This window comes from Canis lupus, chromosome 20 (assembly GCF_003254725.2).
Source record: "Canis lupus dingo isolate Sandy chromosome 20, ASM325472v2, whole genome shotgun sequence".
Classification (NCBI taxonomy): Eukaryota; Metazoa; Chordata; class Mammalia; order Carnivora; family Canidae; genus Canis; species Canis lupus.
The window spans coordinates 17751171-17765730 of NC_064262.1; the positions used below are offsets into that span (position 1 = coordinate 17751171).

General features: G+C 34.1%; 1 pseudogene; it reads right to left on the bottom strand.

Annotated features, from left to right (window-relative positions):
• Positions 1–279: 279 nt before the first annotated feature.
• Positions 280–10766, bottom strand: LOC112662973 (phosphoglycerate kinase 1-like; annotated as a pseudogene).
• Positions 10767–14560: the final 3794 nt, after the last annotated feature.

The following is a 14560-nucleotide window of genomic DNA, read 5'->3' on the forward strand; positions in this document are numbered from 1 at the left end:
AGAGCTCACTTTCTTTTAACAGGCAAAATATAAATATATGCACTTTAGAATGCACACCAGTTTAGTTACTAAAAAATTCAAATGACATCTTGAAGTATGTAGACAAATCCAGGGTGTGTAAGAAGAGCTGAGACACTATGCAACTGTTAGAGGGCTCTTGGCACTGCATCTCTTGGACACTAGCTGAATCCTGACATGGGGGAAGATTTTAGCTAATGCTATATGGAGATGCAGAAAGTATTAGGTTAACTTAGGGCTGTAGGAACCAAACACAGAATACTAAACACTGAGGAAAGCATCCACCCCAGGAAGTACTTTACTTTCCAAGAGCTCTAAACTGGCATCGCTCCCAGGGCTCACATGGCTGATATTATCCTCTGTGTTCCATTTGGCACAGCAAGTGGCAGTGTCTTTGCGACTTATGATGGTGATGCAGCCCCTTCAAGTGGCTTTCACCACCTTATCAATGAGGGTTTTGTTTCCTTGGTCAACAGCTTCCCAAACATGTCCACAAGTCCATTCCACATAATCTGCTTATTTAAGCAACTGCTTCAGTATTTCTTGCTATTCTTGGGACTATAGTACAAGTCCATCCAGTATTTCTTGCTATTCTTGGGACTATAGTACAAGTCCATCCAGCCATCTGGACAGTGGCTTGTCCAGTCTTGGCATTCTCATCAAACTTGTCAGCAGTGACTAAGTCAATAGGTAAGGTAATCCTCATATCATTCTTCTTTGACAATTTTGGCTCTGTCTTCACCAATTACCAGGTTGTTGAGCACCTTAAAGAAAGCAAAAGCCACTCCACCACCAATAATCACCTCATTGACTTTGTCCAGCACATTATCTATTAGCTGAATCTTGTCTGAAAACTTAGGTCCACCTGGATGGCCAGGAAAGGCTGTTCTGAGCTCTCTGGTATTGACAAAGGAGTTCAGTTCCTTTATCAAGAAACCTACAGCTTTCTGTGGCCAACTGATTCCCACCATGGAGCTGTGGGTTTGGTGAGCAGTGCCGAAAGCATCATTTCCACAGACATCCTCTTCCTTGGAAAGTGAAGCTTGGAAGGCTTCTATTTTGGCTCAGTCTTAACCTTATTCTCATAATTATCTCTTTCCTTCCCTTCTTCCACCACATGAAAGCAAAGGTTCTCCAGCCAGATGACAGACCCAGCAGCTGGGTCAGCACAAACTTTCTTCACTTCCAGACCCATACAAAATATTCTTGCTCAGCAGAGATTTGAATTCTACGGCAACTGCTCCAAAGAGAACCTGTCAGGTATAGGGGCACTATCAGGCCAGCCTAGATGACTCATAAGAACAATTGACTTGGCTCTATCGTTCAAGCAGAATGTGTTGCTTTGGATGGCAGCCTTGATTCTCTGGTTGTTTGTTATCTGGTTGTTCTCATAGAAACACTGAAGTCTACTCTTATGATGACCTACTTCCCCTTCATGTCCAGTTTGTCCAGAGGCAGCTTGTTAGAAAGAAATGCCTTGGCAATACAGTGGTGGTGAGGCTTAGATTTTAAACAACAGCATTATTGGCTATTCTTGTATCTCCTTTTGCAAAGTATCTTTTCAAAAGTTTTACCCTTTTTATTGGGTTATTTATAAGATTGACTTGTGAAGTTCTTGATATATTCTAGATAAAAGCCATTTTTCAGATTTATGCATTTTGTAAATATTTTGTTTAATTTATGGATTTCTTGATGATTTCTTTTGAAAGAAGTTTTTAATATTGATGAAGTGCAAATTATCAATTTTTATAATGACTGGTGGTTTTTTGTTGGGTTAAAAAAAATCTTTGCCTACTAAGGTGACAAAGACAATTTCCTATGTTTTTCTCTAGAAGATTTATGGCAGAAGATTTTATATTTAGGCTTTTGATACATCTTGAAGTAATTTAACTTTGGTGTATGGAGTGACCTACAGAATTGACCCAGCACTTTTTGTTTAAGGGGACTTCATTTCTACTGAGTGGATTTAATTTAGCATCTTCGCTGAAAATAAGTTGTCTCTCTAGGTACTTCCATCTGTGTCTATACCTAAATTTAGACTCTCTCTTTTGTTCTACTGATATATTTGTCTCATTCTTTATACCAATGCCACAGTCTTAATTAATGTAACTTTATAATGGTTCTTAAAAGAAGGAATGTATGTTTTTCTATTTTGTTCATTGTAAAAATCTCCTTGTAATTCCATTTTAATTTTAGAATAGTTCATGAATTTCCTCAAAAAATCCTTCTGAGATTTTGACTGGGATTGAATTGAATCTGTAGAGGTCTGATTGCTTTTAAGGTTTACTATTTAACTTTTGTTTTCAATAATTGAACTATGACATATCACAGTATATTTCTTTTTGTATCTATGTTGCCTGAGTTTTACAGAACTTCCTCAATCTTAGCCTTGAATCCTCTAATTAGTTTTTTAAAAAATCTCGGTTACAATCTTCACAACTATTGCTTTTGCCTGATTAACTCTTCCGATTTTAAGACTTCAATTACATTAGACATTTATACTATATTCTAATTGTCTGTTATAGTCTCAGGTTTTCCATATTTCTGGAGCTTCTTGTTTCAGTTTGGACATTTTCATTTGACCTATCTTCCAACTCACCTATTCTTTCTTCAGCTACATCTAATTGATGATTAAACTCAACCACAGATTAATAAGATCTCAAATAGTGAAATATTAACTTCGATTATTTTAAGTTCTAGAATTTCCAAATTCCAAATATTCCCATCATCTGCTAAAATTTCCATCTTGTCACTTAATTTCTGATAATATTAATTTAAAAGTTATGTACTGTAACTCTAACATGTGGTTATTCTCTTGATAAATATCAGTTGCCTGCTTTTTCTCTTGTGTTTTGGCCAATTCTGAACTTTTTGTGCCTGATTACTTTGTATTGCTTATCAACATTCTATATTATTAAATAGCAAATTTATATCAATCAGTTGAAGCATTAGAGAATGCTTTCTTCTTCCAGAGAGGAATTATTTTTGTTATTGTTGAGCAGCTGGGTGCATCACCATAATACACTCAGGAATTGAGGTGATTTTAAACTGGGCGTCAATTATGAGAACTGGTCTAGTTTACATTCACTGTTACATGTAGAATGTAACACCTTTAGGTATCAACTGAAAACTCAAGTATTTATAAGAACACTTAGCTCCACACTTTTCCCAGCTATATGAAAGTGTCAATGTTTTGCTCAGTGTCTTATCCTCTTATCAATGCTTTAGCATTTATCATTATTTTTAATGGGAAAAGTAGCTCTAGACCCTGAAATTTTCTTCCTTGGTTCTTGGTTCTCTCAGTTGTGCATTGGTAGTCTTTTTACATTGGTAGGTTTTTTTGTGTGTCTTAAAATAGACATTTAAAAACATATTTTCCTAGCTTATTTAGTTGTTCTTAGCAAAAAGACTGTTCTTAAGTGTCCTAGTTAGTCATTGCTAGAAAAAGAATTTCTTTATCATCTCTCTAAAGTATTTTTACAAGTTACTGAACCAGCTTTAAAAATATATATTAAAATATAAGTCTTTCTGATACATTTAGAAGAGGCAAGGTTTTCCTTATTTAGATTCAGTTCATTTACATCTGGAATCTTTAATTGGGATATGTCAATTTTTAATTGGTAATTATGGGCACTGCTTAATGATAAGGAACATGTAACTCATAAGTGTAACTTACTGGGAATAAGAGTATTTTATGATTAAATGACATTTGGGTTTACCTTTGAAATGCATACACACAAAGTATACCCAAACCCACATAACAAAGACTTAAAAAACTGAACTGAAATTTAAACCACTCCCCATAAAAGACAATAAAGATCCTATAGCTTGAACATAACTGGACTAATTTTCTCCTGGGACAAAACCACCCACATCCACAAGACGATTATAATAGCAAACAGAATCTATACAAAATAACATGAACAGTGACTAGCATAAAACCCAAAATTAATTGACATGGAAAGACCTAAGAAATGTGACCCTCTTTCTTTCTTTGAGAAAAAAAGTGTGTGCAAGTGGAATGGGAGAGAAAGGGAGAGAGAGAATCAGAAGCAGGTTCCATGCCTGGTGTGGAACCTGATGCAGGGCTTGATGACATGAGCTGAAATCAAGACCTGGATCCTTAACCAACTGGCACCCAAAAATGTACCCATTTTTAAAAAAGACAACAGATGCAAAGCCTCAGATGACCCAGAATTTGGAACTATCATGACAAAGACTTAATACTAACTACTACTATGTGTTAGAACTTTCATAACAAATACACATAGAATAAATACAGAGATAGGAAATATCAGCACAGAAATAAAAATATTTTTAAAAAATGAAGTTTTAAAACTTAAAAGTACACTATCCTAAATAAAAGATTTACTAGATGGGCTTGATAACAGAATATACATAACAGAGAATGGTGTCTGCAAACTCAAAGATAGATGAATAAAAATTGTTCAAACCCAAGAAAACAGGAAATAAAAGATGATTTAAAAATTAAACAAGAAAAAAAATTAAACAAGAATTAGGTACAAATGAAACCACAATAAAATACCTAAAGTAAGTGGATTTCTTGGATTTCCTGAAGGAGAAGATAAAAAGATGAGGGCACAAATGGATTTAAAAAGAAACATTTGCAAATATCCTAAATTTGATGGAAAACATAAATTTATAGAATCTAGAAGATCACTAAATTCTAAATAGGATAAATTCTAAGAAAATCATGTGTAGACACATAATAACCAAATAGCAAAATCCAAAGATATCTCAAAAACTAAAGACATTACATGAAGAGGGATAATAATTTGAAAACTATGGATTTCTGATCAAAATTTACCTAGAGTAGTCAGTATATAGACATTGGTAAGGTACTGACATGAAAAACAGACTATATATATATCCAACACAAATATCCTTCAAGAATAAAGATAAATAAAAGAATCAAGGAATCAATCTCAAATCAAGGAACAATGAAAACAATTTATCATCAGCCAATCTAAATTACAGGAAAAAAAATAAAGTTCTTCAGGATGAAGGAAAATGATACTGGAAGGACTACTGAATCTTTAGGAATGAATGAAAAGATTGAGATAATTATAAAAAATGTTTTTTAAAAATGTAACTGATTGATTTTGATAGCTAGATACAAATATCAAGGTCTTAAATTAGATATTTGCCCCTGATTATTGAGATTGATCAAATGTGTTGTGTCACTTGGATGCTTCCTTTTAGAACAAAAGTACTCATTTCTCCACATGCCAGGACTTGTTGGCTACTAAAGGCTCACAAGTGAGACCTACTCAAGAAATGCCCTCATTAAAGGAGAGCTTCCTCATCCACTTTGTGACTCTTTCCCAGGGTCCAACCTCATTCAATGAGCTCTATATTTGGGTATAAAAGCCCATCTGCTTTGTCTCAATTTGGAACAACCCTGAAACGTCATTGCAGTCCCTCAGCTCTCCACAAAATCAGCTGATAGTCGTTTTTTGTTTTTTGTTTTTAAAAAAAATTTTTTTTTTATTTATTATGATAGTCACAGAGAGAGAGAGAGAGAGAGAGAGAGAGAGAGAATGAGGCAGAGACACAGGCAGAGGAAGAAGCAGGCTCCATGCACCGGGAGCCTGATGTGGGATTCGATCCCGGGTCTCCAGGATCGCGCCCTGGGCCAAAGGCAGGCGCCAAATCGCTGCGCCACCCAGGGATCCCTGATAGTCTTTGTTTTAATCACACTACAGTTCAAATTTTTTCAGTCTGCATGATCTTATTTCATTACTCCTTGTAGACGTGATTTCAAAGGGCCCTCTCCAACAAACTTAGTGCATGCAAATCTGCTTCCAGTCTGTTTCCTGGGTAACCTGACCTAAAAGAGTTTAACATATACAGAACCCTTGTAAAGATGAATCCTTTGGAAAAAAATGAAAGATGAGGGGGTGAGGAAAGAACAAACATCACAGTAATTTTCACTTGGAGATAATTATTTAGATTGTTTTTCTCAGTATGATTGGCTAAATAAAACACATTCATGGAAATCCTCTGAAAGGCAAATGATAGTGTGGAGACTTGCTTTCTATCTAAACTCCATCAACTCTAAGATCTTGTATGGTTTCAATCTACCACTGGTCTCAATGCCGAAGATAAAATAAATAGAACACTATTAGAAAGTGAAAAAAAATGAGAAAATGCTCTCTTGGGCCATAAAGAGTGTAGAGAAAAAGATGCTGAGTTATCATAAGGAGCAATAGCTATTGACTGGCATTCACAGCAAACAGACCAAATCTTCTTTTATAGGCAATGACAGATTCATCCTGAAAAAAATCTCAAATTCTTTCCTTAGGTCAAGCCATTAAAAAAAATCACATAAACACTCTCAATCACTGTAAAATGTTGAGGATTAAAGATATTTTGGTTGAGATTTTTGCTTATCCTATTTCTACTGGTTGAAAAAAATTCCAGTCATTCATAACAATTCCTTTCATTATGGAACTAGGTACACTATTGCATATTGTATCTCATTTATATTTTGTTATTAACCACACAGTATATTATTGTAGAATTATTGAAAAATACTTTGATGCCTGCGTGGCTCAGTCAGTTAAGCATCCAACTCTTGATTTTGGCTCAGTTCATGATCTCAGGGTGGTGAGATCAAGCTCCACTGGAGCTCCACTGGACGTGGAGCCTGCTTACCATTCTCTCTCTCCCTCTGCCCCTCTCCACCCACTCTCATCTCTCTCTCTCTTAAAAACAAACAGAAGAAGCAGAAATTGGATAACAGATTATAAGTAATCCAGACAGACATTGCAGGATTCATGCTTTATGTTGCCTTTCTAATATTCCTTCCTCCCAAAGAACATACTATTTCTCCTCCAGGAACCTCCAGACCCTCTCTCCCCAAGTGAAATATACACATGCATATGACTTACCCTATCCTTTACTTTAAAAAAGTAAGGTAGTTGTCTCAGGCCTAAATAATCAAATCTCAAAATGATTGGTTCAGTAATAGTACCTGCATCACGACAGGCCAATAAATGTTGGGGTATTGTAAACAGAAATTAAGGAAGATTTCTTTATTTTTTCTAGCTGAGAATGCTAAGATGGTAGGAAATGTTCTTACATATGGCCATCTTGGCCACCATATGTGGTGGTCCTTCCTGAAACTAAAACTAACACAAATAAAGCAAAATAAAGCTAAAGCCTTAGAGTTCATGACCTCTAAGCCTTTGAATTCGGTTGTATCTGAATATCTTTTGAACTTTTCTGTTTGTGTTAAATAGTCCCTTTCTTCTTAAGCATACTTGAATTTTGTTTGCATTACTTACAACTGAAAGAGCTTCAATAATATATAACTGTTCATAATGGTGATTATTTTCTCCTGGCTATATTTAAACAAATGTACACAGTTTAATAGATAATAGGAAGACAACAAAATTGAGAAATATTTCATTTTCTCTACATAAAACTATCAAGTATAGCAGGTAAGGTAAATATTATTAATCATATCTTACAGACAAATCAGAGAACAAGGGACAAAATCAGATTTTGAACTGGAACTCATGTCTTGTTAACATTTGGTATTTTATGTGTTATATATATGTATGTATTTATGTATATATGTATATATTTATATTTACATATATAAATATATAAATGACACGACATTGTCCTTCAACTTTCTCATCATCTTAATAAACTATTTCCTAGATATTAATAAAAATTACTTACCATGTGAGAGTGAAAATGAAGGAAGAAATTATGAGCTTATAAAGACTTTATCAATCCCCAAAATTAGAAATCTAGAAAATAATGATATTGAAAAGGGAACCAGGATCTGTGAGAGTTTGGATAAAGGTTTGAAAGCATCCATTCCTTCATTCAACATATGTGTCTCATGCCTTCTTGGTTCAGGGCCTTGTCAGAATACTGGGAATTCACTGTGATCAGGCCCTATCTGGCCTCTGCCCTCATGGCATTACAGAAAGAGACAAAACACATCCAAGTGTGTACACAAATTCCAACTCTGGCATGTATACTGTATGGGAGATATTTTGGTGCAAATGAGTTCATAAGATGATTTGATGTAACGAGGAGAATTAAGGAATGCCTTTGAGGGTAATGATGCTTAAACTGAGATCCTGAGCATTAACCAGCTTAAAAGGGAGAGAAAAGTGGTGGCTTAGCAGTTGAGCATCTGCCTTCGGTTCAGGGTGTGATCCTGGGATCCAGAATTGAGTCCTACATTGGACTCTTTGCAGGAAGCCTGCTTCCCCCTCTGCCTGTGTCTCTGCCTCTCCCTCTCCTTCCCCCTGTTCGTGCTCTCCCACTCTCTCTCTAACAAATAACATCTTAAAAAAAAAAAAAAGCACACATAGAGAAAGAGATTGTTGCAGAAGAATATAAATTAATTAACAATCTTTTCTTTGCAATATGTAGCCTAACTTTCTCTTGCTTCAATTTAAGCTATTTTAAGACAATACTTTTTCTGTGCTAATCTTTCCTAGAACTGTACAATTTAGATGCGGAAGAGATCTTAAAAATATTCTAAAATAACACTTCACTTTTAAGGATGGAGAAACTAACCCCTGTCCCCCATTGTGATTTGTACAAGGGCACCCAGTGAAAACAGCACAAGTGATTAGTTATTTTTCAAAAAAACAATTTTTGCCAAACTAAATCCCAATTTCTATATCTAACCATTATCTTGTCAATCTTTTAATCCTTTCATTGACTCTCCACTTTTCCTATATCTTTGTTAAGCTGTAGAGCTCAAAGTGTGTCACACAGTTCCTAATGGCAGCATACCGAAATAAAACACAGTGGGTTAGATTCCTGCAGTTTTTCACATTATCCCTAAAATATTTGTGCCTGAATGTTGAGTTTCTATCTGAATAACCTTATAAATTTTACACCAATATGTAAAATTTTCTGTCATAATGCAACTATAATTGATTTTGTACATTGAGATATAGGTTTTTCAAAAAATCTATTTTTATTAAGAAAAACAGTCCAAACAGTTCTTTTGAAAAGAGACCATAGATAAGAAAGCAACAAAGAATGATATTTGTTACTAGAGTGCAAAGCATCTGTTATTAAAGTAATTGTTGAAATATCTGTTTTGCTATTAGTTAATTATTTCACAATAAATTGCCTAATAATTAATAGATTTATTGAGAGCCTCAGAATTCACATTGGTTGTAAATTTATTCAAACATTTTCTCTTGCTCTTTTTTTTAACGATATATTTATTTATTTTAGAGAGTGGCAGGGGGGCAAGGCAGGGAGAGAGGGAGACATTCCCAAACAGACTCTGTACTGAGCACAGAGCCAGACGTAGGGCTTGATCCCATGACTTTGAGATCATGACCTATCATGGCACCTGGGTGGCTTAGCAGTTGAGCATCTGCCTTCGGCTCAGGGCATGATACCGGGATCCAGAATTTAGTCCCACATCGGGCTCCTTGCAGGGAGCCTGCTTCTCCCTCTGCTTGTGTCTCTGCCTCTCAGTCTCTCTGTGTCTCTCATGAATAAATAAATAAAATCTTTTAAAAAGAGAGAGAGAGACAGAGAGAGAGAGACAGAGAGAGGGAGAGATATCATGACCTGAGCCAAAACCAAGAGTTGGCCACTTAACCAGTTATATCACCAAAGTACCCCTTCTCTTGCTCTTAAATCCTTTTCAGAATCAGTTATAAAGCTTAAATCTGTCTTGATTTTTATCTATCATCTTTCCTTTATTCTTTTTTGGTAATGAAATGGATTAAAAATTCTGAGCCATCTCAGAACCATCTTTCATCTATCATGAAAAATTATATCCAGAAAAATATTGCTTTTGAATAAAGTATCACATTAAAGATAAAGTAACAAAAAAGCAAGCAATTGCTTCTTCATTATTGTACATCAATTAATATATTTATTGTAATATAGGCATATAATAAAATTAGTGTATAAAAATATATAATGAAAAGCAATCACCTTCCCATTTCCTTTATTTTGTCATTATTTTAATTTTTATTCTTTTGTAACTTTAACAATATTTTTACAGCTCTATTTCTTGTGCCATAACCCCCAGTAAATGACAGTTCTGTCAAGTTAAATCCTTATTTTTCATCTTCTCCTACTAATTTTCACCTCTTACCTTTTCTCAAGTGTCTGTTTGTATATTTTAAGGTTAAAGCTAACATTACATTGTATATTCATAATCTTTACCTGAGCTTTTGTATAGATTTATTAATAAAGTTTAAAACTAACAACCTGTATCAACATTATTATGAGTGTCTTAAGTTCATGTAAGTATTTGTCAGATTGAGACCTTTCTAAACTACTGATCCAATATTATGATCCCCAAGTAGCTCTAAGGACAATATTCCTAGGTAAACATAACTGCTTTTTTTATACTCCTTTACTTCAAACCATTACATGCATCAGTTTGCTTCCTATTTCCTTGGATAATGATTTTCTTATACAAAATTTGATTTTGCCTGACCACTCTAATTGTTTTTCCTTTTTCTTCTTGACCAAAAACCAAAATAACTACAAGCTTCACCATAGCTCCAATCTATCATATATATTGACAAAAATATCATATATTGTATAAGGTCTTTTTCTGCAAATACATAAATTCCAAAGTGCTATAATCTGCTCCAATTTAAGATCAGAGTCACTTGGTAAAAGATTATTACCCTAGAATTTCTCAGCTCTCCTACATCACATCGACATGTTCTAAATCTCATAAACTTGGTTTCCTTGGCTGTCTTCTTCATTTTTCTAGTGTATTTCAAGAAAATCCTATGATACACAATGGTAAATGATAAGAGTTTTGAATATTTTAAATATCCCAACCTACTGATATTTTGGGTGGGTATAGAATTCTAGATTTGATATAATTTTTTTTCCTCAGGACTTTAAAGACATTGCTTCATTAACTTTTATCATTTCATGTTCTGATACCTGTCTACTTTACTTTGTACATATTCCATCTTGTCCTTTGGTATTTTTAACTTAATAGTTTTAGGATTTTTTTAATCAGTGTTATTACATGTGACTTAGCGTAGCTCTTTCCACATTCATCAATGAATCCTTTCATTTTAAAGACATAATTCTCTTCCTCTCTGGAAGATTTTCTTGTGCAATTTCTTTGATGATTTTCTATATTCTTAACTTTCTCTAGGGCCATAATTCAAATGATGAATGTCCTATAATATTTCTCCATTTCCTCCCAAATGAATACCTATGCTCAAATCCTTGTTTCAAGTTCTGGTTCCAGAGGAAACCAAATCAAGGCACCAGGTAACATGAAAACAGACTTTAAACTGCCTCATACATTAAAGTATTAAATAAAATTAGCCTTTTGGGGAACTGAGAATGAAGTTATATATCTGCATGTTGAAGTAATGATTTAATTTCAGTTTTCACCTGAAACTGTACAGTTTCTTTCACATTTCTGAAAAGTGATTATCAGAAATCAATGGAAGAAAATGAAAACAGCTGTACTACTTTTTTAAATAAAAAAAATAAGAAATCAATCTATATTTTTCAGAGTTGTTAAGAAGTTCTGGGTTCTGGGTAAAGGTAGAGGACTGCAAATATAACATAATTTCCATTCTCTAAGCACAAAAATATGAGCTACCACTCTCTCGAAAAAAAGAAATAATAACAAAACAAAACCAAAAAATACAAACAAGTAAAAGAGGATAACCTAACAGAATTTGCTTGAACAACTTGTATACAAGGAAATTAAAAAAAAACCACAGAAGAGTCTTTAGAAGATAATATTGGTGATAAACCCCTTGATTCCTAACACTATTCTCATGCGTTAGCCCCTTTACTAATTAGTTAATAAAATATCATGACTACTCACTATAAATGCTTTCCAAAATTTGGAATGAAGCAACTGAGTAGACATCCATTTTATCTGTTCTTTTTGTGTGGAGAAGTAATGGAATCTACAGGTAAACCCAAGGAAGATAACAAAGGGAATAACTTAATTAACTAAAGACTCCAGGGCTACATATCAGAGGTGAAAAGATTCCAAAGCCTATGTTTTCCATGAAAAAAAAATCCAATTAGAGAGGCTGAAATCTGCTTCAGGACTTCTGCTTCCAAAACTTCTTTTGAGCTCTCCTGACTCCCCTCACCTTCACACCCTTTACCCTACCATTCCTTCTTGATCTGCAGGAATGTGGTTAAAATATACAATCACCAACTCTCATCTCTAGCTTGGAGGGGAAGACAAATTAGACACTAGAGGAGAGAAGTCAAGATCCATTCACTCTAAGAGCAAAAGAGTTAATGGGCAGGATATCGTCAGCAGAATCAAGATGAAAGAAAGGCAGTAATAATGCAGATATAATTCAAAGGACAGAAAGCATGAAGAAAAAAAGAAGGCAGAAAGGAAGGAGCAATGGAGAAATTTAAAAAGGAGGGGAAGAAGGATGTAATAGGAAAATAAATAATCAGATTCAGAAAAGATTAAAATCTCAAATAGAATGAAATTCCTCATAATTGCTTCACAAAAGAGGACAAATTAGTAAGAATATGAATTTAACAAAACAGCATATAACAATAAATAAATGACAGTAGGAGATGAAAATCACAAACAAACACTGCAGGGCAAAGGGGTGTCATCATTACAATGTTAGACAATAAATTTAAAAATAGGAAGGAGCAGGATGCCTGGGTAGTTCAGCAGTGGAGCATCTGCCTTCAGCTCAGGGCACGATCCCAGAGTCGTGGGATCGAGTCCCACATCAGGCTATCTGTGGGGAGCCTGCCTCTCCCTCTGCCTAAGTCTTTGCCTCTCTCTCTCTGTGTCTTTCATGAATAAATAAATAAAATCTTTTTAAAAATAGGAAGGATCCAAATAGAAGAAGAACTAAATCATGATATAAAAGGAATAATTAAGGTAAGCAAAGTGAATACAAGTGAAAAAGTCAAAAGAATTTAATTTATCATGACATTATTTCATAGAAAGCTAAAGAAGCTGGCAAAGGAGATGGAATTATGTAAGAATTCTTTTTTCTTTCAATAAGGAAAAACTATAAATTTAATAATCTTTCATGTTTCAAAGTTGATGCAGATACTTCACTTTTAGAAAGAGCTTAGTATCCCAAAGATGGAAAAAAAAAAAAAAAAGAACTCTTTAAGCACCCAGAAAGGAAAACAGACTAACCTAACTAACTAATAGAGAAAAACCAGGCTGGCTGTCTATGGACATACCTGTGGCAAGATTCGATGTCCGAAGATAATAGAGCAACATCTACAAATGTCTGAGTGAAAGCAAATATAAACCAAGAATATTATCAACACTGTAAATGTCATTCAGTTATTTGAAACAAAAACAGATGGTTGTGGGTGGAAAGGAGACCTGTGAGAATATCTGTCTTTACTGTTCATGATAGGGAAACATGAGATAAAGAATAGAATCCAACTACTAATGCATTTTATAATCTCTTTTTTCAACCTAAAGGATCATTTATTAATATTTCTTGCAGTGGAAAAATATTTATTTGAAGTTCATTTATTTACTCAATTTTGAGGTTCTCATCTGCTATTAAATTTTTATTTTCAAATTACTACTCCAAAATTAAAAGTAGCTGTAATTATGTGACCTCTTTATGCCTATTATTCTCTTTACCTCTCTACTACATGTAAAATATGAAATGATAGTCACCTAATGTTCATAGCAGTGGGTTGGGTTTATAGTGTATTTTATTGTTATTGTTTTCATTTTCATCTTGCAATTAATCACTGTGTAATTGTTTAATTATTTAATTGGTTACACTGTGCAGGTATAATTTTAATAAAATCAGTAGAGTGGTAAGTTGAGATAGAGAGAGGAGCAAAAAAAGGAGGAGGAAAACAAGCAGAGTAAAGAAAGCAAATAGGCTAAGATTTCCACAGGAAGGGAAAATATGGATCAGTGTTATTTTGCTATATATTTGCTATATATATATTTGTATTTTTCTGAACTGTGTAAATATTCAGAAGTAGTTTTTTAAGTGAAATCAACATTTTATGAAACTCTGTGTTCACAGCTAATTATTCCTACAATTAAGCTTCTAAGAAGTTTAAGAAATAGCCAAATGTTTCTAACATACTGTGTAAGAGTCATTAAGCTAACCCGCAACCCGAAAGGGATTAAGGGGAAGAAAAGGAGGGAAAGATGTTTTCTCCCCACTTTCTCATCACAAAATGTATTAAGGACTGATTATATATTTATGAAATAGCAAATTCCAATGTCAGAGAGATGTCAGTCTTCTCATCTACCCAGACTGATTCCAGTTTGCCCTCACATCAGCTATGACATGGAATTGAATCCTCTCCCTGGTTTCAACAAGAATTCTGAACATATTAATTTATTTTGATAAATTTTATGGCCTTTACTAAAATTTTATGGTTACTAGGTGTGTTCAGGTCACAATTGTAACATATTTTACTCAAAAAGTATCTTTTCAACTTTTTTTAAAAGATTTTTTTAAAAAGACTTTATTTATTTATTCATGAGAGAGAGAGAGAGAGAGGCAGAGACATAGGCAGCTCCATGCAGGGAGCCTGA